Raw genomic sequence first — 23,514 nt, forward strand, 5'->3', positions numbered from 1 at the left:
TCTTGTGGTGAATTCAAACCTGGCACAAGGCCATTGCTTCACTGGGAAATGAAAAAAATGTCACTTTTCGAGACTGCAATAAATGGTCCTAGAGTTCTGCTTTGTATTCTGAGTGAGAGGATAACGGAACTGCATCCCCAAAGACACAGAGGCTGACCTCCGGTGCTGTGTGGAGACAATGTTTTCCAAAATGTGTTTCATGAAATTTCAGTGTCTCAGCTTGTGATAGAGATTCTCCTAGAAAAGTTTATTGCTGATGAATTTAGGAAAAGATTTGTTGTAGGACTTTAATATTCTAAGATGTATTATGAATCAGTAAGAACAGGTTGTATCATACAACATTTCCTAAACTTATATGAACATGAAACCTTTCTTCACAGAGATTAAGTGTTTTCTAAAGCTTACTTAGGGAAATTTTACGTTGGGGCTTTGCCAATGTAGCAGATTTGAATTTTGGTCTACTAACTCAGGTATGCAAGAAATAGCACATTTTTTGAAATACTAAATCCTGTTCTTAAAGCCCCCGTTGCTCCTGGGTGGCAGCAAGCATAACCTTGGCTTTTCTCGGGGCTCTGTTGCCACCTGTTATCGCTGTGCCAAAGTTCTAGTCATTGCTCATTTGCTGAACTTGACTGCACGCCTCTTGTCTCAGACAGTGCCTAGAAGCCATCCTGAGGTCTTTCCTGGACAACGCTTGAGTCTTCATTGTTGGAGATGGGTATAGATATTTTTTCCCCATCTTGACACTCCCTCTCTCCCTCTCTCTCTCCTTTTCTCTCTCTCCCTCAACCCCCTAAAAGTCTTTTCCTCCTTTTTCTTGAGAGTATCTATAGTCATCAAGTACCAGTTTCATTCTGTTGCTATGTTGTATTGACTGTGATATGATATTGATCCTAAGCTCTATTCCTCTGCTGGGAGAAAATGGCTAAAGAGATTCCAGGCTTTATATTCATATACCACATCTTCCAGAAGGAAAGAAGGACAGCTGGCTTTGGGTAGCTTTTCAGAACCTAAAGAATCTTCTTCTCAGAATAACTTCCATCAAACCTCTCCTGACATTTTATTGGCCTTCATTAGATCCCACAAGTTCATTAAAATTATTTTGAAATGTTCTATACATGTGAAAGAATATATGTAACATGTAAGTTATGTGAAGAATAATATAATGCAAACCCATGGAGCTGCCACCCAGCTTGGAAAGTATTACCAGCTCTGTCGGAGGCCCCTTCTAGGCTTCCCTACCTGTGCCTCCCACACTCACTGCCAGAGGTAAGGTGTCTTCATGTTTATTAACATCTCGCTTTTAGATATAATTTTACTCCATATGATATATTTCTCAACAATATATTGTTTATTGTTACATGATTTTGAATTTTCTATTAATGATATCATCTACGTGTATTCTTCTGTAACTTGCTTTTTTCATTCCCCATGGTTTATGAGATTTGTCTGTGTTGATGGATGAATCTATTTATTCATTTTCAATGTGATATAGCATTCCATTGTATAATTAAACTACAGTTTATTCATCTCTCTCCTGTTGATAGACCTTTAGGTCGGTTTCACTGTGACACTGTCATGAATAATGCTGCCAAACATCTCTTGTGCATCTTGGTGCTTGTGTGGATGGGGTTCTCACATGTACATATATATTTAAGAATATCATCACTGAATGAGATCATGTACAATTTTTAACATTACTATATAGCGCGAAATTATTTTTTAAAATAGAATAAAATTGTTTTCAACACAAGTAGTATATAAGAAATCCTATCGTTCCACATCTTTTTCTGTACTTGATTTTGTTTGAATTTTAAATTGGTATCAAATTGGCCCATGAAAATTGTATTTTGTAGTTCGGTTTGCTTTTTTGACAAATTAATTAGATTGAGATTTTTATTTGTTTTTTGGTATTTTTATTTCATCTTTTGTGAAATATCTTTTCATGTCTTTTGCCATTCTGCTTTTGGGTTGTCCTCTTCTAGTTGATTTGTAGAAGTTCCTACATATTATCCTTGCTAGTTCAGTGAGAGTTATGTGCGTTGCGGTATCTTCTCCCAATTTGCAATTTATATTTTCACTTTTTAAAATAATGTCTTTTAACAGATTTAAAAAATTTAAAGATGGTTAAATCTGCCAAACTGTTCCTTATGAATTATACTTTGGTGTCTTATTAAAAAAATTATTTCCTGCTTCAAGTTCATTTCACGTACATATACCACACACACACACGTCTGTGACCATTTATTTTCTGGTTATGGCTATTAATTGTCTCAGCGCCATTTCTTTTTTCTCAGTGATCTGCAGTGGCATCTCTGTTGTCTGTCAAGTTTCTGTATATGGGCAAATTCATTTCTGGGTTCTCCGTTGTGGATTCATTTCTGGTTTTTGGCCTGCCTGTCTTTACGGCAATGCCACACTGTCATTGACTCCTTTACTTTTAGAGGAAGCTTTAAATCTGATTAGGCAAATCTCCTGTCACCTTCCGTGCTGTGTACCTTGTTCTTCAGGAATGTCTTGGCCATTCTTAGCTCTTTGCTTTTCTGCGTAACTTTTGTAATTGGTTTGGAAATTTCCAATAGTTTTATTGAATTACGTTAAATTTATAGATTTAGGAGAGAATTGACATCTTTATAATTTTGCAGCAGTGAGCCTTCTATCTGTCTTTATCCACGTCTTTACTTATTTAGGTCTTTGTGCCTTTGGTTGCTATTAAGAATGGTATCTTTCAATATCACATTTTCTCTAACTATTGCTGGACATTCTTTTTCCGGTGGACTTTAATTTTTACATAAGACAAGAATTTTTAATATTTGGTCACCCTTACTTTTTGACCAGCCCAAACCTTGAGGCAAAGAATGGCAGAGTTTTTCTACCTATCTGAAAAGAGAAGGAAGAAAAAGATAAAGGGAGAACAATGCAATTTAAAAGTAGTTTTAGTATATTTGGCTGCTGTACTACATGATTTTGTCACTCTCACCTTTCAAAATAGGTGTTATATTTCCTATGTTAATGACAAAGAAACCAAGGTGTAGAGAAACCAAGTAACTTGCTCAAGGTCACATAGCTAACATGTTTATGGCAAAGCCAGGATTTAAAATTAAGTGAGTTTTCGCTCCAAAAAGGTTTTATTCATCCACATTATCCTTTCCCTTGGGCAAAAAGGATGTTCAGAATTTTCTAAGCTTTGAGTACAATGACCAGAATAGATGATCCATTCTGTAGCCCAACTTATGTGACACTCCATCCATCCAAAGTCAGAAGAGGTTTGATAGCACTTTATTATAAGCCTCTTGTCATTGTTGCTGGTCAAGAAGGCCACCTGCTCCTCAGGGGAGAGTTTCTACACACCTGAGGAAGCAGATAGAAGATAGCAAGCATCACCAGCGTGATTCCCCAAGACTGCATTTTGATACACATAGCCAGGCTGGGGATCTAAAAATTATAAAGCAGAAGTCTGTGTGGAGCCTTTTAGTATTTTCTTAAACAGTCAGTGATGGGAAACTCTGGTAACAACTCAACTAAAAGCTTATGGCTGTGAAAAGTCTCCTCTGTGGATTCAACTAGAAAAGATTCTCTGCTGAATATGGCCTGGATGCCTGAGCCCAGTGTTTTATGGTGAGAAAATTACTGCAAGTCATGTTGCTATGTTTCCATCTGTGATCTCACGGGTAGAATCGTCTGCTGGAAGACACAGTGGTTATTAATCAACCTGTACCATCCAACAGGCCTCCGGAGTTTCAGGGGTGTTGTTACAGAAGAAATGGGAAAGAGGCTGGGGTCTCCATAGAATCTAAAAGCAAAATATGAAGAATTAGGAAGAAGGTTTCTAAAACGTAATAGAGTTCCTCTCCACAGATACAAGTTTAGAACACAGTAGAGATATAGGTTATTCAACTGGAGGAGTTCTAAACGTTTTCCTACTAGAAGGCTATTTGAGGGAGTGGGTACTCAGTAAACATTTTTTCTGTCTCCATGCCTCTCTTTCTTTCCTCTCTCTGCCTCTTCTCTTTTGCCCCCTGCTCCTCCTTTCATTTGTCATTATCTTTTCCATTCCCCTCCCTCCACTTCCCCTCTTTCCTCCATTTCTCTTTATTTCCCCTCCCCTATCTCTCCCTTCTTCCTTTCTACCATTTGTTAAGTTCTGAGTCAAGTCGTGCCAAAATAGAAAGGTAGAAAATTTTTTCAGAACTTCTCTATATATTTATTTTATTTCATCAGTTGTATTTGTCTACTTGTCATATGAGTAAATTGGGGATATGTTATTAAAAATATATTGCTACTGGAGTAAAGAAATTCTATAGACTGCTCCTCTCTAATGTCTCTGTTTTCATCTTTGATTGCATCCTTTCCAGTTTTGAATGATGGATTATATTTCTTCTATGGTTCTTTCCGAAGTTATTACTTTTGGTAAATGAATATCTAGCATGCTACTTTAGGAACTAACTTTATAACTGTTTCAGTCAGGGGCAAGGATTATGACCTCCTTTTGGCAAGTCCTTTATTGCTGCCACCAGAGACAGAAGATTGAGTTGTATAAGCCATGGATACTGGCGGAGACTGGTCCTATGTACTGTCACAAAGGCTTCTTGTAATAATAAGTGCAATAATGGGCATGGAATTGAGAATGAAATGAGGGGTAGCAGTTACCATCATTATTAATATTATGTGCCACGTGTGGCATAGAGATTTGGACTCAACTCAACCTCTTCAAATCCCAGCTCAGTTACTTTCTAGCTGTGTAAATTGGGCAAATAACTTTATTCTATTTGAACCTGTTTTCTTTTCTGTAAAATAGGATCAATAATACCCATTGCCACGTTGGTCATAAAGACAAATGACGTAATATATGAGATCACCTAACTGAAAAGATGCTCACTGAATATTGTCTTCCTACTCCTCACCCAAGTTTATTCCTTGGGCCCAGTGGTATGTAAGTATGTTACCAATCAAGTCCTGATCTAATTCTTACTTTGAGTCATATACTGTTCTAAGCATTTTATAAATTTGACTCTTTAAGATCATAGTAACCCTTTGAGTATTTACTGTTATTGCCCGATTTTACAGATAGGGAAGCTAAAGCACAGAGAAGTTTAATAACTTACCCAAAGTCACATGAGTCGGCCACATGGAAAAGCCACTAACTGATATTTGTGTGAAGATACCTCAATGTGAACTTTTTTCTTTATAATTGAAGATGTTATTGCCTTGAGATGTTGCCTGGAAATCAGTATAGATTTTTCTCTTGAGTCTGCAAATTTTCTCTCTTAGAAGCCTTAGGAAAAAAACAAAATGAAACAAAAACACTTAATTATGAGTTTATATTCTGTGTTACTGTAGGAAAGGGGTGAACAAATGCTGTAAAACGCATTCTCTTTTGGTACCATTCTGAAGGAAGTGTCAGCCTGCAGCCCCGACTGACCGCTGTTCAGCAGTGAGGCTGGCCAGGCTGAGATGCTTGCAGCCTGCTGGGGAGGCCTGCGCCAGCTACTGCAGCAGCATGCCTGTGCTCCTCATCTGCATGGTCAGCACAGTGTTCACAGGCACACAGATGGGGATTCAAGTGGGGCCAAGATCCCTGGGAAAAGTGCTGGAAAGTGAAACCTGGCCAACAGACAGCACCCTTCTGTTCAACCAGAACTCAGGAGCCGGATCCAGAGAATAATAACTACAAACTGGCTGTGGTTTGGGTTTATTCAGCATCTTGTTCTCATTTTTAAATGTTTGGTCCTTGGGACAGCCCCAAACCTCACTTTGATACTGAATTGTACTGCCTGTTTAGGAGTTTTAAAGGAAAATGTTAATTCATGTGGCTTAGATTCATTATTATTTTTAAGATTATCGGCATGTTTTTAGGCACACTTTACAGTGTGGAAAGGGAAGAAGGAATATATACCGAGAACATATCAGGTGTCGGGTGCTGTGAAAGGCATTTATTCCCATGTTAGCCTAATTGATGACACCAGAAATATCTTCAGACTGTAATGGAAAAGGTAGGAAAGGTTAATGGAGAAAGTAGAGTGCATGGAGAATGAAAAAGGTAAAAGTAGGATGTTACATCTAAGTCTTTTTGATTCTAAAATCCATGTCTTCGAGTCACCTGAAGTGATTAGAAACAATATATAATCAGTTTGTGTCAGGAGACAAAATTATATTATGGGTGTTTCTCATCTTTTTTTTTTTTTCCTTCTGCCTGCTGAAAGAGTTCTGGCTTTGTTTGTTCAGTTTCCTTCTTTACTTTTGTGCTGCCTTGAGAGACTGGTTATATTAAACTTTTGTGATGAATTTCAGAAGGGAGGGAGAGGAAAAAGGATAAGAAGCTTATGGACATAAATACATATTCATTTCTGTATATGTATTTATATTTTATATATATACATGAAATTTTGTATAATAAATACATAGATATTATAAAAGCAGATTATACCATCACTAATCTTTTATCTTTTAAACCCTACACGTTTATTATGAACATTTTCCAATGTCAAAATGTTTAAAACTACAATATCATTTTTAATATTGCCTAAAATATGATACTAGGTATATACCAATTCTTGATTATTGGATATTTAGGTCCTTGCTAGTTTTTAGCTTTATCAATAATGCCACACTGACATCTGGGAAAAATTTTTTTAATGGTGCAAATTTTTATTTCTTAGGGAAAAGCTTTATTTTGTTTTGTCTGAAGTCAGAGGAATTATCTACATTTTCAAACTAATTTTTTAAAGCACTGGAATCATTCTTGTAACAGCGTCTTATGGAGGACCCACCCTATGAAACCCACGGAAGTGGCACTTCCCTCCATGGGTTTCCCTCTTGCCCCCCAGTGACTCCTGAGCCTCCATAGTACCCCAGAGCACCCCAGGACACTCTGGTAAGACCACTGAGCTAGGTACTAGCTTTATTTTTCTCTACGATATTATATGCTCATGTTACATAGTACTGAAAATTTGTTTTTCCTTGACAAGAGGAATCTCCACTTTTTTCTTTCTAACTCACATTGAGTTCTGATGCACTGCTTTATCAGCCAAATTATGTATAGTTATTTATATGTTACATTATATATATTATGAATAATATATATTATATAACATATTATAATAGGGCCTTTATATGTAAACAAACTCATAGTCAGGCAGTCTTGGGTAGAGTTTGTTGAAGTGTTACGTGTGCCTGAGCAGGGACATGGGATCCATTCAGTGTCTTTTTTGTCCCATCAACTTAGGGAAGGCACAAACAATTAGGACCTACCATGTTGTCTAGAAATCAAGAATAAAAAGAGAATCTGGCCTAGTTCTTCTCCCTGTCTTGGTTCCTTTTGGTCTGCCTTAAGTATAGGTTTGAAATGTTAACACTATACATCTTGTCATGACTTTACACGTTCACAATTTTTTCTTGTTTAACAAAGTTTCATTCTTCCTATGTTGCCTGTGTGATGCTAATGTAGGGAGGAGGAAAGAAATAGAAATATAGGCATTGGTCTTAGTGTTTTCATTGCAATTCTTTTGTTTGTGCCCTCCAACATGAACCTCTCAGAATGAGTGTGATCATAGCTAGCTCATAAATAAATAGGTGGTATCTTTTCTTCAGATGTTGGGATTCCAATTGGAAATGTAACATGTTGAGCCTAACTTATAGACTTCGTGTGACCATGCAAGAGGGAACTGTCATGAATATGTTATTAGGAGCCTGATCTCTTTGTCATTTATCCTTTCTGTGTCCTTGCTTGTTGGAAGATGAGAATTTTGTGAGTGCTCAAGCCAATGGAAATGTCAGAGAACTGAGTTAGATATGCATAGGATATTGAAAGGACAGAAGTTTAATCTTCAAAGTATTACCATTATTAGATTTATAATTTTAATTTTTCCTCTAGTCTTGGATAAGGTGAATTGTTGACAGGTCTCTTGAGACCAAAAGGAAATTAGAAGGTAAATGTGCGTAGGAAACACCAAAAGATCAGAGAAGGAAATCTATTAGCAAATGAAAGCAAATAGGAAAAGGACATTATTGTAAGCAAAAACTGGCAAAAAGGAAAGGTTTGGGGCAAGAAATGTTCAAATAATTTTACCCAAAGTGAAGAATATTTTAAAAAGAGAGCAATGAACATGTTTTCTGTTCCGCGGGAGTCAATGAAAATAGACAGGAAAAGTATGATCGAAACAGGTGGGATTTAGTTGTTTTTCAAAACTTTAATAAGAAAAGAAAGGACTTTTTTTTTTTTTTTTGTCCAATTAGTAGCGTTAGTGGTAAATTTAATATGTGCTGGGATTTGTACCTTCAATTTATAAGTTTGCCGATGAAGAAAATCAATTTCATTTTATTCTATTTCCCAGGGAGATAGCAAAAAGCTTAGGGATTTGGTAGGTGGGGACTTTTTAATTAGGACTATTATAGAAACAAGTTGAAGAACCAAAAATCAAACCTGACTATCTCTTGGGGATAGAATGTGAATGATGTTTGGGTTTGGAGACATGATGATTTAAGAGTTCTCATATAAGGTTTTTCAGGCTTCACAGGCCAAGGTGATCAAATCCAGTTGCTCCTGACCCGCGCCATGCATCATTGTCCTGCTAGACCTCCAAGCAGACAAATCAAGCTTTATTATGTGTGAGATTCCAAGGCATCCTTAGAGAGATGGTGGCAGGTGTGAGCCGTGTCACAACAGGGTGCCAGTACATGTTTGTGGATAGGGAGATGGAAGGCTACATAACCTTCTGCCTTCATTCAGACAGTTCTGCCAGTAAGGGAGGCAAGAAACAAGGAAAGGAAAGGAGCACCTGAGTTCTGCCAGGGCCTTCGGTTGCATTCCCAAGGCAATGTCTAGTGGACTAGTCCTGGCCACGTGGAGAACCCCTTGTGCCTACCTGAGGACTAAAGCAGACAGGGGCACATACTTAGTGTACTTCTATTCTGAAGCCCTTACCAGAAGCTTAGGTGTTAACATTCCAGCATAAGGACAAGACAGCTATTTCCACCTTAACCTGTAAGAGGTAAAAGACTGTACAGGAACAGAATAACATAAGCCCAAAGCTTTCTGCAGAAGTACACTAGGCAATCTAGCCCACACTTTTCTAGGCTGAGAAAGCAGGGCCAGTTCCCTGCTGGGAAGGGTGTGTGATGTGGTGCAGTGTGTGTGTGTGTGTGTGTGTGTGTGTGTGTGCGCGCGCGCGCGCGGAGAGAGAGACTGACTTTGACAGGAGGGCACAGTGCCTTAAGCCTGTGATAATTTTAGGAGTCCACGCAAATGTTTAATGTTTTTTAATCAGCAGAAAAAAATAAATGTAATAATAATGAGTATACAATTATGGATCCATCCTGGATTATATTTGCATCTGTACTAAAAGTGTAATAAAAATGTTTACTTACACACACACACATACACACACACACACTTTTTTTTAATTGAGGAAGGAGCTCATGAAGGTAAAAGTGCTAGGGCCTATGAAAGTCATGATGCAGCCCTGACTGACTGAACACCGTGAGAGAGGTGCAGAGAGTCACAGAGGAAGAGACAGAATAGAGAGAAAGAAAGAGGCCCAGAGGAAGAGAGAGGAAGTTACACATACACACACAACGGGGGGGGGGGGGGTGTGGGGGCGGAGAGAGAAGATACCACAGGGAGTATATTCTATTAGAAGGAAACAGTCATTAGCTTAGTCTGTTTTTTTTCAGCCTCCCAGAAGCAAAGGTGTCTGAAGAGTTACAGGCCTCTCTACCACTCTCTTATTCCCAACCATGGAGAGTTAGGTAAGAGAAGAAAAGATCAGGCCTTCTCTTTCCCCCCATGCTCCTGGGTACATGGAAGTCCCGAGAAATATTTCCCTGGCTTTGACCTTAGGGTACACTCTTCCTCTTTGCAGGTGGAATGAGATGCAATGGCCTTTCCCTTCTTCCAAAAAAAGTGTCTTGGTCATTGCTACAAAGCCACCAACCTCACGACCATGTTTAAGCCAAAATAGCTAGCAATTACAAAATCAAGACTGGGTGGAGCAGGAAGTGCCCCTGCCTGAGCCCTAGAATTACTGCTTTGATTGTGAATGTGCCTGCAAAGTGGAACAATAGGAACACAAAGACCTTGTCACTTAATTGAAAGTCACACAGTTTCATCTTACTTCTATTATCCCTGGAAAATAGGGTTGGAGATTGTTTATAAAAAACCTGGTAAGATACACATCATTTAAAATGCTCTACAAGAAACCCCAGTGAAATGAAATAATTTACACTAAAAAGTGTAATACTTCCATCTGCTCTGAATTCTGGTCCTCTCATCTTGCCAGAGATGGTTATAGGAAGAAATCGATAAAAAAAAGAGAGAGAGAGAAAAGTTGTTAATCCAGACAAGTTTAGCTGTTCCACTTTTCAGGGCTGGAGAGGAAGCAATAGGCAGTGGGTACTTTGGAAAATGTACCAGCCTTGAGGAGAAAGTGCTCACATGTCCTTGGTCGTGGAAAGTGTTTTTAGGTGAAATAATTTCTTATTTTGCACAAATAATCAATGCTTGCGTCTGTTTGTGAATTCAGTCATAGTCACCGTCCAGCATCATTATGGTGATAATTTGCTCAGTTAAGAGAATAAGGGCAGTTGAAGCTTTTTTGTTTTTTGTTTTTTTTTTTTGGTCAGGTATAAGTTATTTTCCTGCTGTTTGTTGATACCAGCAGAGTGTGAGATGGTATATAAATCCCATCAGAAATGGAGTTACATGGTCACATTAAACTGAGGCCTCTCTCCACCCCCCAAGCTAACAGCAATTACTTTGGATTCATTTTAGTAGGTGTGAGAAGCTCATCTATTTAGAAGATGAATAGTTTATTTAGGATCATCTGGTAGCAGCAGGTTAATTAAAGAGCGACTCCATCATCTCTAGCTCGAATCACAGGCATTGTAAAAGCAAGCCTGCTTTATGACTGTCCTGTGAGAAATTTACACAATGATTCCCAAAGAGCTTAAGCATGGTTAAAAGTCAGTCTATTGGGTGAATTTGTTCTTCCTCCACATTATACGGATGTAAGGAACATCTATAGTTTCTTCTTTCCTGATTATATGCACTTTTTATAATATAATAAAAAATGATTGCTTTTTACAAACAATAGCGTAATACTTTTCTAAGTGTACCACTTTTAATTGTTACAAGCTTTGAGTTGAGAATACCATTATTAACCCCATTTTACATATGAAAATACTGAGGCACAGAGTTGTTAGGTAACTTCTCGAAAGCTGCACAACTTGCAAGCAGCCAGGATTAGCAATCAGCCTGTCTTGGAAGCTGGTGTTCTTAGTGTCTGCATTCCACTGCCCTCCTAGTACAAGAAGTACCCCAAGAAGTTACATCTCCAGCTCTCTGTTGGGAAGATATTGATTCCTTATTTGACCGAGGGGGGCAACCTCTTCCGTTTATCAGAGCACCGTTTTGGGAGTCCCAGGTGATGAGGTTGGAAAGATTTTTATCTGCTACCATTTTAGCCTGTGGGCCTGAGCTATGGACTGTTGTCTAGAAGCTTTGGAGAAAAGGAAGGTATATAGTCACTGTAGAATCTTACAGCTAAAAGTTGTATTTTATTGTTTCTGTTTTCTTAAATCCTATGGTCCAATTTCTCCTTTCAGAGTGACCAAAACAATGCCTCTTTCAACACTTCTATATAGATGTTTTAATATGCACATTCTAAATAGCAAACCACGGCAGACTCCAGTCCCCCAAGCACGCCAGCCTAGCAGTCACTATCTGCTGGCCCCAGATAAAGCACCTAGAATTCTAAGTCCTAGTCAGTCCTTCCCACCAGGGGATGAAGGTCTAACAGAGGGAATGCCACACAGAACCTTCAAGTCAACCTTTACTGCAAAGAGATTCAGACAAGTGGTGCAATGCTACAGAAGCTCAGATGAGGGAGAAAAAAGATCTGGCTGGGTGGAGAGAGAGATCTCCAAGAAGTGGGCAGGATGTGGGCTTGTCAGTAGTTAAGGGGGAGATTGGATTTGAGGTAGATCCTTAAAAGTAGGTGGGACTTGGATGACTGGAGAGAAGGACATTTCTATGTGCTGAATTGTGTGAGCAAACCTCTGGGAATGTAAGAGACAGGCAATGGCCACAGCTAGGGAAGAGAGCACTGTTTTGGGAGTCCCAGGAGATGAGGTTGGAAAGACGCCAACTGACTCAGGCTACCCTACAGGGAGCAGGAAAATGGATATTATATTTTGCTCACTGGAGTATTAGATCTTTGGAGTCAAAAATCTAATTTTCATGTGTATCATGTGGAACCAGTTTTCACCCTCCAAAATATGTTTCGTGCTATTACATGTTCTCATCTTGTCCAAGAAGCTAATGTTTTGGTACCATGAATGTCGATGAAAACAGGTTTGGTTTTTCCTCCCCCTTGTGTTATTGAAACCTATGTTTACAGTACCTTATGTTACTTATACTCCGCTGTGTTACCTCTAATCCCAACCTTTATTTGCTACTAACACATTGGAAAGGTGATAGTTTCATTCAGGATGAGCTCCATTGATCTATCTCTGTGAGGCAAGATCTTTTTCTCAAGCATTTGGGGGCACATTTTCTTGGAGAGGCAGCATGAGCACAGATGGAAGTCAGACTGTTTGGGTTAGGATCCAGGCTTTGACACTTATTGCTGTGGAACCTCTGGTAAATACTCTGTGCCTCAGATTTTCATCTGTTTCTGATGATTAAATATGTTAATTCAGATACGATGCTTTAAGCAGTACCCGGTACATAGTAAAGAGTGGTTACCCCAAATCATGCATTCTAAATTGCTACGTGTCCATGGAATGAATATCTCATTATTTATTTAGTCATTTTGTCTTCTACTAAAAATATTAGTTCCATGTTTTCCTATAGCCGTAGGTAATAAGAATGCTGCCTCTTTGATTATGTGGGTGTATTTCTGTAGCTGCTCTTTTGAAACACGTATTACCTTGCAGCAAAGGAAACCAAGACCCAGAGAGCAGTGAGTAGCAGCAGGTCCAGGACCAGAACCAGGTCTTTTTGTTCCAAATTCAAATTTAATGGGTTTTCTTCCCTTCCCACTTCACAGGTACCTCACGGTCTCCTCACACGGGAATATTTGTGTTTGGTGACCTATTTTCTAATACGATCATGTGCTGCTTAATGACTAGGTACTTTCTGGAAATTTCATCAAATTGTGTTATTAGGCAATTTCATCACTAATACAAATCTACATGGTATTGCTTTCTACACACCAAGGTTATATGGCATAGCCTATTGCTTCTAGGCTAAAATCTTATGTAGCATGTTACTCTACTGAATACTGTAGGCGATGATAAGCACTGTATATATAAACACAGATAAACATAGAAAAAGTACAGTAAAAATATGGCATAAATGATAAAAAAAAATGGCATACCTGTATCGGGCACTTAGCCTGAGTGGAGTATGCAGGACTCGAAGTTGCTCTGGGTGAGTTAGTGGGTGAGTGTTGAGTGAATGCGAGGGCCTAAGACATTATTGTACACTATTGTAGACTTTATATACACTGCTTCCTTTTGCCAGGGTCAGAAATAGAACATCGAAGCTGTCAATGCCACTCTATGAATAGGGGTGTGGGCTGGATTGATTAAAAATATCAAGGAGAAACTGGCTGGGTCAGGCACAGATCACCACAACAGTGACAGTCAGGAGGGAGTGAAAGGTGGCCTCAGGGTCAGTAGGAATAAGAAATCAAGATGGAGAGATAAAGGAACATAGGGGTTCGTCATGGCAGTGTGGTTTTGGCTATTGCACTTGGAGCAGTGGTCAGGTTGAGAAACTTAACAGTGTTCATTAAAAAAAAAAGTGTGTTCAACAAGGAAAGGGTATAGAATTTAGCACTTAATATTTGGACTGTGGAAATTTAGTTTTTGATTCTCTTGACCCTATCTGACACAAGGGGCTCTCTCTGACATTGAATTGATAAAGAAATAAAACCTATCTATGCTTTATGTCATTATAACCTGAAAATATTTTCAAAGTACAGGGACGGACTGGCTCCACACTACCACAGAAAGCTTTTACTAAAGAGACCGTGGCACGTAATACGTGTTAAGGTAGCTCCTGTGGACCTGTGGCTTTGTATAGTCTTAGGTCCTCAACAGAGAATTTATGGCAGTGCACTCTGATGACCACCCAGCTAGACCTGGGAGGACTATATCACCTCTGAATGTGTAGCCGTTGGGACAGGGTCTTCTGTACTGAAACAGGTCAGTGGCTGACTGATTGGAATGTAATCTGTACACTCAAAAATTGAGGTGCCATGAGTGAGAGGGAATCTATTACCAAGGCCCACAGATATTGCTCCTGTTGGAGAGAAAAAAAAAAATCCTCTGAACCACATACCTTCAATTTCTTGCTGAAAATTCAGCTCCATTATAACCTTATGGGACACTGGTGTATGTATATGTGGTACATCGTTGACCAAAACGTCATGACGGGGTGTGTGGCTGTAGCGCCAGCACTACAAACGTAGCTGCCGCAAACATCGCTCCTGCTTTTCTCCCTTTCAGTAGTAGATGAGCTACTGAGTTTTGCCTGAAGGAGGGTGGCTTTCGGGAAGTGGACAGCTGTGTGTGAATAAAATAGGGGTGGAGGAGGTTGCACAGAATGCCTGGCCTGACCTATATACTAAGCTGTTGTGCCAGAGCAGACAGTTTTATCAACCCATGGCTGAAATTTGAAAGCTCTGGCTGAAAAATGTCAGGACGAAGTAACACTTAAATTATTAAGGAAAAAGGTACTCTATTAGAGAGGCTGGAGAATAATAACCTATGGAGACTGGCTTGTTTTGAGCAGGAAAAGAAGAGAGAGATGTTCTAATTGACTGTCTTACTTGAAAATAAAAAGGGTTCCTGAGGCCTACTAAAAAAATTTAAGTTTCAGAGAACCCCGAGCTTCTTTTTGATGAAATTTCTTCAGTATTTTACAATGGCATATTAAAAGAGTTTTTAAATTAAAATCCCCAATACATCTTTGGAGAAACTGTGGATTAGAATGCTTGGACCAGCCCTTTCTTCCCCAGTCGGTTGGGTTACAGTGCTCAGGGCCAGAGTGCCACCTCTATCAGATGCCCCAGCCACAGGGGCACTCCTGCAGCCCCGTCAGAGAAGATGCCAGCTGGAGCCGAGCCTGGCAGTGAGCACGCAGCCCGGTGAGTTCATCATGGCCTTGCCGCTCCAGTCCATCCGGACACTCCCTTGGCCCCAATTAGCAGATAGGAAATAGCATCCAAGTGTGCTGCAACCACTGAGTTAAAGAGGAATAACAGACATGAAAGAATCAGATGGGAAAAGAGCATTTTGGATCCTGAAGGAGTAAGTTGCTTGTCAGAGATAGAATGAACTGAAACAAAATAAGTTGCTGTTCTTTAAGCCATTTTTCTAACACTGCTGGGGTTCATTAGCTTGGGGAAGAGCACCGAAATGGCAAAAGGCAAAAAAAAAAGAAAAAGAAAAGAAAAAAAGAAATGCTTATTGTTCCCATGTTCAATTTCTTATTTAATATAACTTAAAAAAATTTAATAGAAAAGAAAGGGCATCATTAATTTTAGAGTCTGCAAGAAATGAAAATGAAAAATGATCTGCTGATTAGCGATGTGCAATTTGTTCCTTGAATGTCTTCAATAATGTGTGAATGCCACATTACATAACACTTATAATGATTAAAACAGAAGATGAAATAGGATAGGATAGATCTTGTGTTCTTCCCTTGACTAGTGGACAACTCATGTCATCAATCTCTCTGGGTTTGCAACCTTAAATTGAATAAGCAGTGTTATTGGGGGAGATTTATAGCCACAAGACTTAGCAGCCTCACTGAAGAACTCTTACAGTACTATTTTGAGAAGTCTCCAAGATAATTCTTGGGATTTGTATTCATTGTAGCCTGTCATAAAACATCGCCTGAACTCATAATGACTAGTGAACCTTCTCAGGAACTTAATATCCTGACAGCAACATTGAAAATGGTAGTTGTTGGTGCCCCATCTTTTAGGAAGGTAAAGCGTTCTCAGTCCTAATTTAATATTATTTTGTTAAAAATGATGGCTTCATTATAGTGGTAGATTATGCACACATCAGTAGACCTGGGTCCTGAGAAATGCTTGTGAAAAACCAGTAAGCTTTTGACATCACAGGGCAGACCTACACAGAACAGGTATGAGGACACCTTTATGAAATGTTTGTTAAAAGAATGAATGAACTGGTAATGAAGAGTTTTTTTTTTCATTGAAGTGCTCCCTGTGACAAATCCTGACACTTGGTGTATAAGTAACATTTAGTAAGATCGGCTTATTTAATGCAGTTTTTAAAGGAAATGCCCTTCTGTGCCATGGACTAGTCATAGCCTGGAATAAAAGTGGAAAAAAGATTTTGTTTTGTTTTGTTTTGTTTTGTTTTGTTTTGTTTTGTTTTCCTTCATCTTTATTGAGATATAACTGACAAAATTGTACACATTTGAAGTGTACAACACGATGATTTATGTATGCATTGTGAAATGATTACCACAGTTAGATTAATTAACACATCTATCACCTCACCTAGTTATAATTTTTTTGTGCTTGTGGTAAGAACACTTAAGATCTATTTTCTTAGCAAATTTTAACTATACAATCCATTATTACTACCTATAGTTGCCATGCTGTACATTACTTCCCCCAAATTCATTTATCTTGTAACTAAAGGCTTGTATCCTTTGACTAGCATCTCCCTATTTCACCCACCCCCAGTCCTGGGGAACCACCATTGTACTCTGTTTCTTAGTTTGACTTCGTCTTTTTTTATTTTTAAATTCCACACATAAGTAAGACCATACAGCATTTGTCTTTGGCTTATTTCCCTTAGCATAGTGTCCTCTAGGTTTATCTATGTTGTCACAAATGATAGGATTTTCTTCTTTCTCTTAGCTGAGTAACATTCTATTGTGTGTGTACATATACCCCATCTTCTTTACCTATTCATTCATTGATAGACAAGTCACCCAATACAAGATTTCCCTTCAAAAGTTATCAGTGAGACTTTGTGTGACTACTTCTTCCTTTGGAGTGTTCACTTCCTTTCAAAGCAGCCTGTTTATTAATGGACCATGAGCTCCTTGTGCATGAGTCTGTGCCTGTCTTGGTTGCCCCACATCTCGATTATGCCTGGGCCATATTAACACCCTAGAAACACTTTCTGATATAGGAAACGAAAGTTGTTATATTTAAGAAGTCAAAATCCACCTCCTTGAACTTCTGCTTGGTAGACCTAGTTCTATCTTCTGCTCAAAAAAGAATATGCTAACTCTTTCTTCAACGTGAGGATTTTGATTCTTAATGACTTCTCAATTTTCCTCTGCTCCAGATCCTAAGTTGTTTCTTTTCTTTAGCTGCTATGCCAATCATTTTGTACATCCTGATTAGCTAAAACCTAAGGTCTTTCTTCCCTCAGCTAACATCAAGGAAACATTTCCACCCCTTTTATTGAAACAGTGATTTTTTTAAAAAAACTGAATTTATGACCTATCCCATTTATCATTGTAAAATTTAATCATGTTGATTTTCACCCAGTTTTCTACCTTACTGAAAGTTTTCCAAAAGCTAATACTTGTCAACAATGTTGTTGCCACAGTGTTATCAACAAAATCGGTAACAGAAAACTGTAGATACTTTGATAGATGCTGCTAGGGTCCTCTTTTCTCCCTAGTGTGGCACTCATCCATCATTTACCCCTCAGGTATGATCATTAGGCATACAAAAACTTCCATGTTGTGCTACAGGTGACTTTAGAAAATATTAAATCTATTCATCCTCTCTGCCAATTCTGCATATAAGGAAACTAAATCCAAAAGAGCCCATGGCCATATGGCTGGTTAGTAGAAAAACCCAGACTAGAACAAAGGCCAAAGGATACCCAAGGCAGGTGTCCTTTCCTCTTTATCACAGCTGTCATGTCACTCTTTTTTTCTAATAACTTAATTTTTTAAAGGGCAGTTTTAAGTTCATAGCAAAATTGAGCTGAAGGAACAGAGATTTCCCATATACTCTCTGGCTCCACACATACATATCCTCCCTGGCTATTGACATCCTTCACCAGAATGGTACATTTGTTAAAATCGATAAATCTACACTAACACATCATCATCACACAGAGACAATAGTTTACATTAGGCTTCACTCTTGGTGTTGTACATCCTATTGGTTTGGACAAATTTATATTGACATATATCCAATATTATTGTCATATAGAGTAATTTCAGTACCCTAAAATTTCTCTAGTCTTCTCCCAGTTAGCCTTTCCTTCCCCTAACTCCAGGCTAGGACTGATATTTTATACTGTCTTCATTGTTTTGCCTTTTCCAGAATATTATATAGTTGGAACCATATAGTATGTAGATTTTTCATATTGACTTCTTTTATTTATAATATGGCTTAAAGATTCTTCTAGGTCTTTTTATGACTTGATAGCTCATTTCTTTTTTAGTATTGAATATTTCTTTGTCTGGATGTACCATAGTTTATTTATCCATTCACCTACTGAAGGACATCTTAGTTGCTTCCAAGTTTTGGCCATCATGAATAAAGCTGCAGAAAACATCCATGTGCAGGTTTGGGGTAGACATACGTTCTCAGCTTCTTTAGATATATACCAAAGAGCTTGATTGCTGGATTGTGTGGTAGACTATTCGTAAGAAACCACTAAACTTCTTCTGCAGTTACATGTCATTCTCAAATTCAATGCAAGAAACATTGACTGTCTTTACTGAAATCTCAACATATTGTGGAAGGTTTCCTAATCTTTTATGTGAAGGTCATAACCTAATGTTAATTTGGAAGTACAGACCATGGTAAAATTCCTTCCATCTCTAAAAATAAAACTTTAAAACACAGTATGTTGCTTAAGAACTGGTACATTATAGGTAGAATTAAGCATGTGTGTATGCTGTGAAGGAGAATGTGTGTGTGTGTGTGTAGGTGGGTATGCATTTGCTTTATCCCATAATTAAAGAAGAGGAAAAACAGGATAATTTATTGGTCGATGAAAATTTTCACATGAAGGCAAACTGGTCATGCACAACTATTTGTGGGCCATGAAGCCGTGCTTTGTGCTAAATAAGGGAACTTTGTTTTTGATTAGGGAGTGTCCATTTTTTCAGTAGAAATAAAATAACTCTTTGCACCTTGCTGACTGAATTGCTAACTGTTCTTCAGCCACAAGTCCCATTGTCCTCATTATTCAGTATTTAAATATATGTAATGTAATGTCTTTATTGCCATTTCTGGAGAGCTCTTTTTCTTCAATTTCTGAAACCCAAGACCAAAAACACATTTCTATTAGGTTCATATTATTATTGGTTAGAATAAAATTGATCTATAAATTTTCAGAGTTAAAAAACACTGAGAAAAAGTTCCCCTTATACTCTTCTTAGAACTTAACTTTAGTCTATGGCCATGCTACCCTGAATGCACCTGATCCCGTCTGATCTCAGAAACTAAGCAGGGTCAGGCCTGGTTAGTACTTGGATGGGAGACCACCTAGGAAGACCAGGTGCTGTAGGTGTTAAAAAAAATAAATAACTTAACTTTAGTCTGACACTATGTTTAGGAAAAAAAAAAAAACACCTTTGAAATCTGTTGTTTCATCAGAGCTGTTTGTAGGGAAAATGTAAGCCTCAGTATTGTTTAACCGCTGTCCAACAGAGGACTATCATATTGCACTTCTAATCAAAAAATAAATTGAACATAGTGGTAGGCTTACAGAAAGAGAGAGAATTAGATTTGATTAGATTAGGTTTAACCTGCCTGGAATAAAACTGTCTGCCTTTCCTGTTATTTGTCAGTGTTTATAGCGGGTTTTGTCTACAATGCTTTCACTATTATTTCCAGGTGGTAAAAGGCAGTCAAGCAGAAAAGACACTCATAAATGTCAGAAAAGAGTAAAGTTTTTTTTTTTTTTTTGCATTTCAAGGGCTTTGAAGGTCAAGTTCAACCTACTTAAGGGAGCAGAGTGGTGGGTATGTGGTAGCATGTTGGTAGTGTATTTAGGCATATAATTTATGTGAAGTTAATGCACTTATCTATTATGCTAAGAAAATGAACTATCTTGGGAAAGCTTTATTTATTTTATACATTTTGTTCACCTATTTGAAGATAAGTCACATTTCCATAATTTGTGTTGAGGAAGGAAAGATGTTCAGCTTGCCAAAACTGATCAGGTTATGAGGCAATGTGATTCTCTCCTTATTCCTTCTATTATAATTCAGTTCTTTTTCCTGGCAGCTTCCCCACTCCATGCTATGTCAAGGAAGAGCTCTGTTAAGAATTTTTGCAAACCAGCCAGATTCCCCCATCCTGCCCCACCACCGTAGCCTTTATTGAGATGTTTTCTTTTTCTTTTTCTTTATGAGGCTTTATTTTTTTTTCCACCAGGGAACCTGAGCAATTATAGTTTAAAGTTACTGAAAACAGGTATGTTCTTTGATATCAAAGAGCTTCTTGAAGATTTTTCAAACTAAAGAGACCCAAAGGTTGTATTTCAAGGTGTTACTAGCATAGGTCTTTGTAGTTAAGAACTCTCTGAATGTTCTACCAAGTGTATTATTTTTTAGAAATGTTGGATTTCAGTACTGTTGTGCTTGGTAAAAAAGGTAAAGTATTTGAGAGAGAGAGAGAGAGAGAGAGAGAGTGTGTGTGTGTTCGCGCGTGCGAGCGTGTTCCCAGCTCTGCTGAACTGAGTCTCAATAGTTACAAATTATTTCTCATAGTACAGCATTGATTGAGGATAAGTTATTGGAATGGAATAGACATTTACTGAACACTCAATATGTGCCAGATACATAATGTATATTACTTTTTTCAATCCTCATTGTTCTTATGAGAATAACATTGAAAGGCCCAATGCTTTTTTTTTTTTTTAACATCTAATCCTCATTTTCCAGATTAGCAAACTCAAATTTCTTTAATGTTCACAACTAGCTCATGAAGGTAGGCTCCAGAAAGGAGGAATTAGAAGAGAATAAAATCTGTAAATCAAAGCCAATTTCTTGGAAGGTGTGTGTGTGTGTGCGCGCGCATGTGTGTGTGTGTTAGGGAGGTAGAAAATACATTTTCATACTCTAAAATGGATTGAGAACTGTAATATCACTAGGTGATAAAAGTTCAGGTGTTTTTTTAAGGAAATGTCTTTTTGGCCACATCACTTAGGTCCAGGTTCGATCTTATTTTCTTTGACTTTAATTATCCTCTTTCCCTTCTAGTGTCAGTTTTTAATCTGAAAATCCCTGTTGCTTTTCATATATAGAAAATTCAATTCTCTTTTTGCTTTTACTTTTTATTTCCATACCATGCCTTATTTTAAAAACCCAAAGTGTCCACGATAGTATTTTACTAAACGATGAACTGTAAATGCATATTCAACAAACATCTGTTGAGTACCACCTGTATGAGATATTTTACTAGGATGATGTAGTGTCAACGAATACATATAATGCCTGTCCTTGTAGAATTTCAACTCTAATGAGAAAGACAACTGATCAATCAACATTTGTATGAAATTTTGGTGTTTATGAAGGAAGGGATTTTTATAAGTTTTATCAGTTAAACTTCATAAATCTGTGAGGAAAGGACTCTTAAAAATCTCCATTTTACATCTTAGAACTTTGTAGATAGGAACTACTTTATCCAATGAGGAGCTGAGTTTAGAATATGGTCTTACTACCTCCAAATCATCTTTTCTTTTGACTACATTGCCTCTTGAAAATGATTAAAACAAAACATCCAGAGATATACAAACATCTGTTTCCACTTATAATAACTATTTTTTTACCTGAAAAACAGAGGCAGAACATAAATAAATTCATTTAATTTATTGATTCATCAACATTTCTTGAGCACCTAATATGTGCCAAAGAATGAGTTGCCTGGACTAGGGATCCAAGATGTGGTTCTTCCCTTTAAGACATTGTAATTTATTAGAGTAGACGGGCATATAACTAAATAAATACAGGCCATAAGATAAGTGATTCTCAAGGTATAATGTAAAAATCACTAGCTTTTTAGATAGTCTGGTTCGAATCTTGACATCACTGCTTATTAGCTGTTGTCCCAGGCAAATCATTTATCCCCTTTGAATAAGTTTCCTCAACTGTAAAATGGAGGATAAGAGTATTTACATGGATTGCAGTTGTAAATATTAGAGGAAATGTGCATAAAGGGTCCAGCATAATTCCATACACACAGTAGGTGCTCAATTAATGAGAGTATAATTATAATATGATTTAGTACAAATTTTATATCTCCATGTAAAATTCGTAACCTACGTATAAAATGTATATTATATCTGTTTTACATCTGTCATTTAGCTAGCTAGCTAGCTAACTAGCTATGGACTCGACAAGAATCTGACATCCTGATGAGATAGTAGAAAGGCTAGGGGAGCTATCTGAGAGATGGTGAAGTTTTTAAAGTGTGAAGACAGATTGTTTTTTTGTCTCATTTTGTTGTTTTTTTCCCCCCCTGAACTGAAATTCTGGGTAGACGGAACTATTCCAATGTATGGAGCCATCAAAAAAGCATGGGGCCTTCCAAAAACCACAAGACACTTATTATAGCTACAGTATTAAGTATGAGCTTGGGGAGGCTGAGAGATAGGCTAGACAAACAGTCAGAGGTCAGATCATAAAGGGGCTTTTTTATCATGCTAAGCCAACTTTCTCTCACCTAAATAGAAAATGACAAGCCCTGAATTAAAGTGGTCAAAATGACTTATCTTGTTTTGTGGAGTTCTTGATTACATGGAAAGAATAGGAGAGCTACTAAAAATTTATCTGAAAAACCAAGACATGATATGTATTGAACAAGAATCTTTATGGTTGATGGACAATGGAGAAGTGAGATTTCTGGTGAAATATACCGTTAGGAAGCATCTTAAACCAAGTCCCCGAAGGAGCAAGCAGTGCTAACATGTTATAGGCAAAAGCATCCTGCAGTAAATTTTGTCCATTACATGGCAAGTTCTAAAGCAGCAGAGACATGGCTCAGAGTGCCTGAACCCCAAATAGAACACTTCATTTTTTCCCGAAAGTCAGCATAAATATTTGATAATATCTTCCTTTCTGTGAGGGGACCCTTGCTCAAGTGGGAGTGGTATCTGGTGGTATCCCTTAGCAGAACAGAATTATTTGTTATTTGAAGCTTTACTTTATGTCTTCAAGGTGGATTCTAAAAGCTCCTGAAGTATTTTGATTTTGAATTCCCACAAAAGTATTTTTTTCTTTCATGGTAATTCAATATAAAAGGCAATAAAAGTGATACATTCAGAAGTATTCAGGACCTGCTATCAGTGCCACGTGGGAATAAACTACCTTGCCACTTGCACATCCCTCAGGAGAAAAGAATCACAATTCACATTTAGGAAATATTGCATGTGTTTGCCTCTGTTTGGCTCGTATTGTCTGCTCTGCTGAAAAGTGGATTTCTTTGCAGATAAAAGCTGCCCTGTCTTGCTGAACTGCTCATCTATTTTGCTTGGGAAGCAGAG

At 37.9% G+C, this 23,514-nt stretch overlaps 1 protein-coding gene and 1 non-coding gene across 6 annotated transcripts in view; both read left to right on the top strand.

The window, feature by feature from the left end:
- ST6GALNAC3 (ST6 N-acetylgalactosaminide alpha-2,6-sialyltransferase 3) overlaps positions 1-23,514 on the top strand; it is a 467,918-nt gene that overhangs the window by 167,375 nt on the left and 277,029 nt on the right. The gene's annotated exons all lie outside the window — the stretch shown is intronic.
- On the top strand, positions 19,418-19,536 carry LOC118605495. Its single transcript, XR_004952193.1, has one exon. It is a non-coding gene; the product is annotated as a 5S ribosomal RNA (ribosomal RNA).

This window comes from Rousettus aegyptiacus, unplaced genomic scaffold (assembly GCF_014176215.1).
Source record: "Rousettus aegyptiacus isolate mRouAeg1 unplaced genomic scaffold, mRouAeg1.p scaffold_m13_p_1, whole genome shotgun sequence".
Classification (NCBI taxonomy): Eukaryota; Metazoa; Chordata; class Mammalia; order Chiroptera; family Pteropodidae; genus Rousettus; species Rousettus aegyptiacus.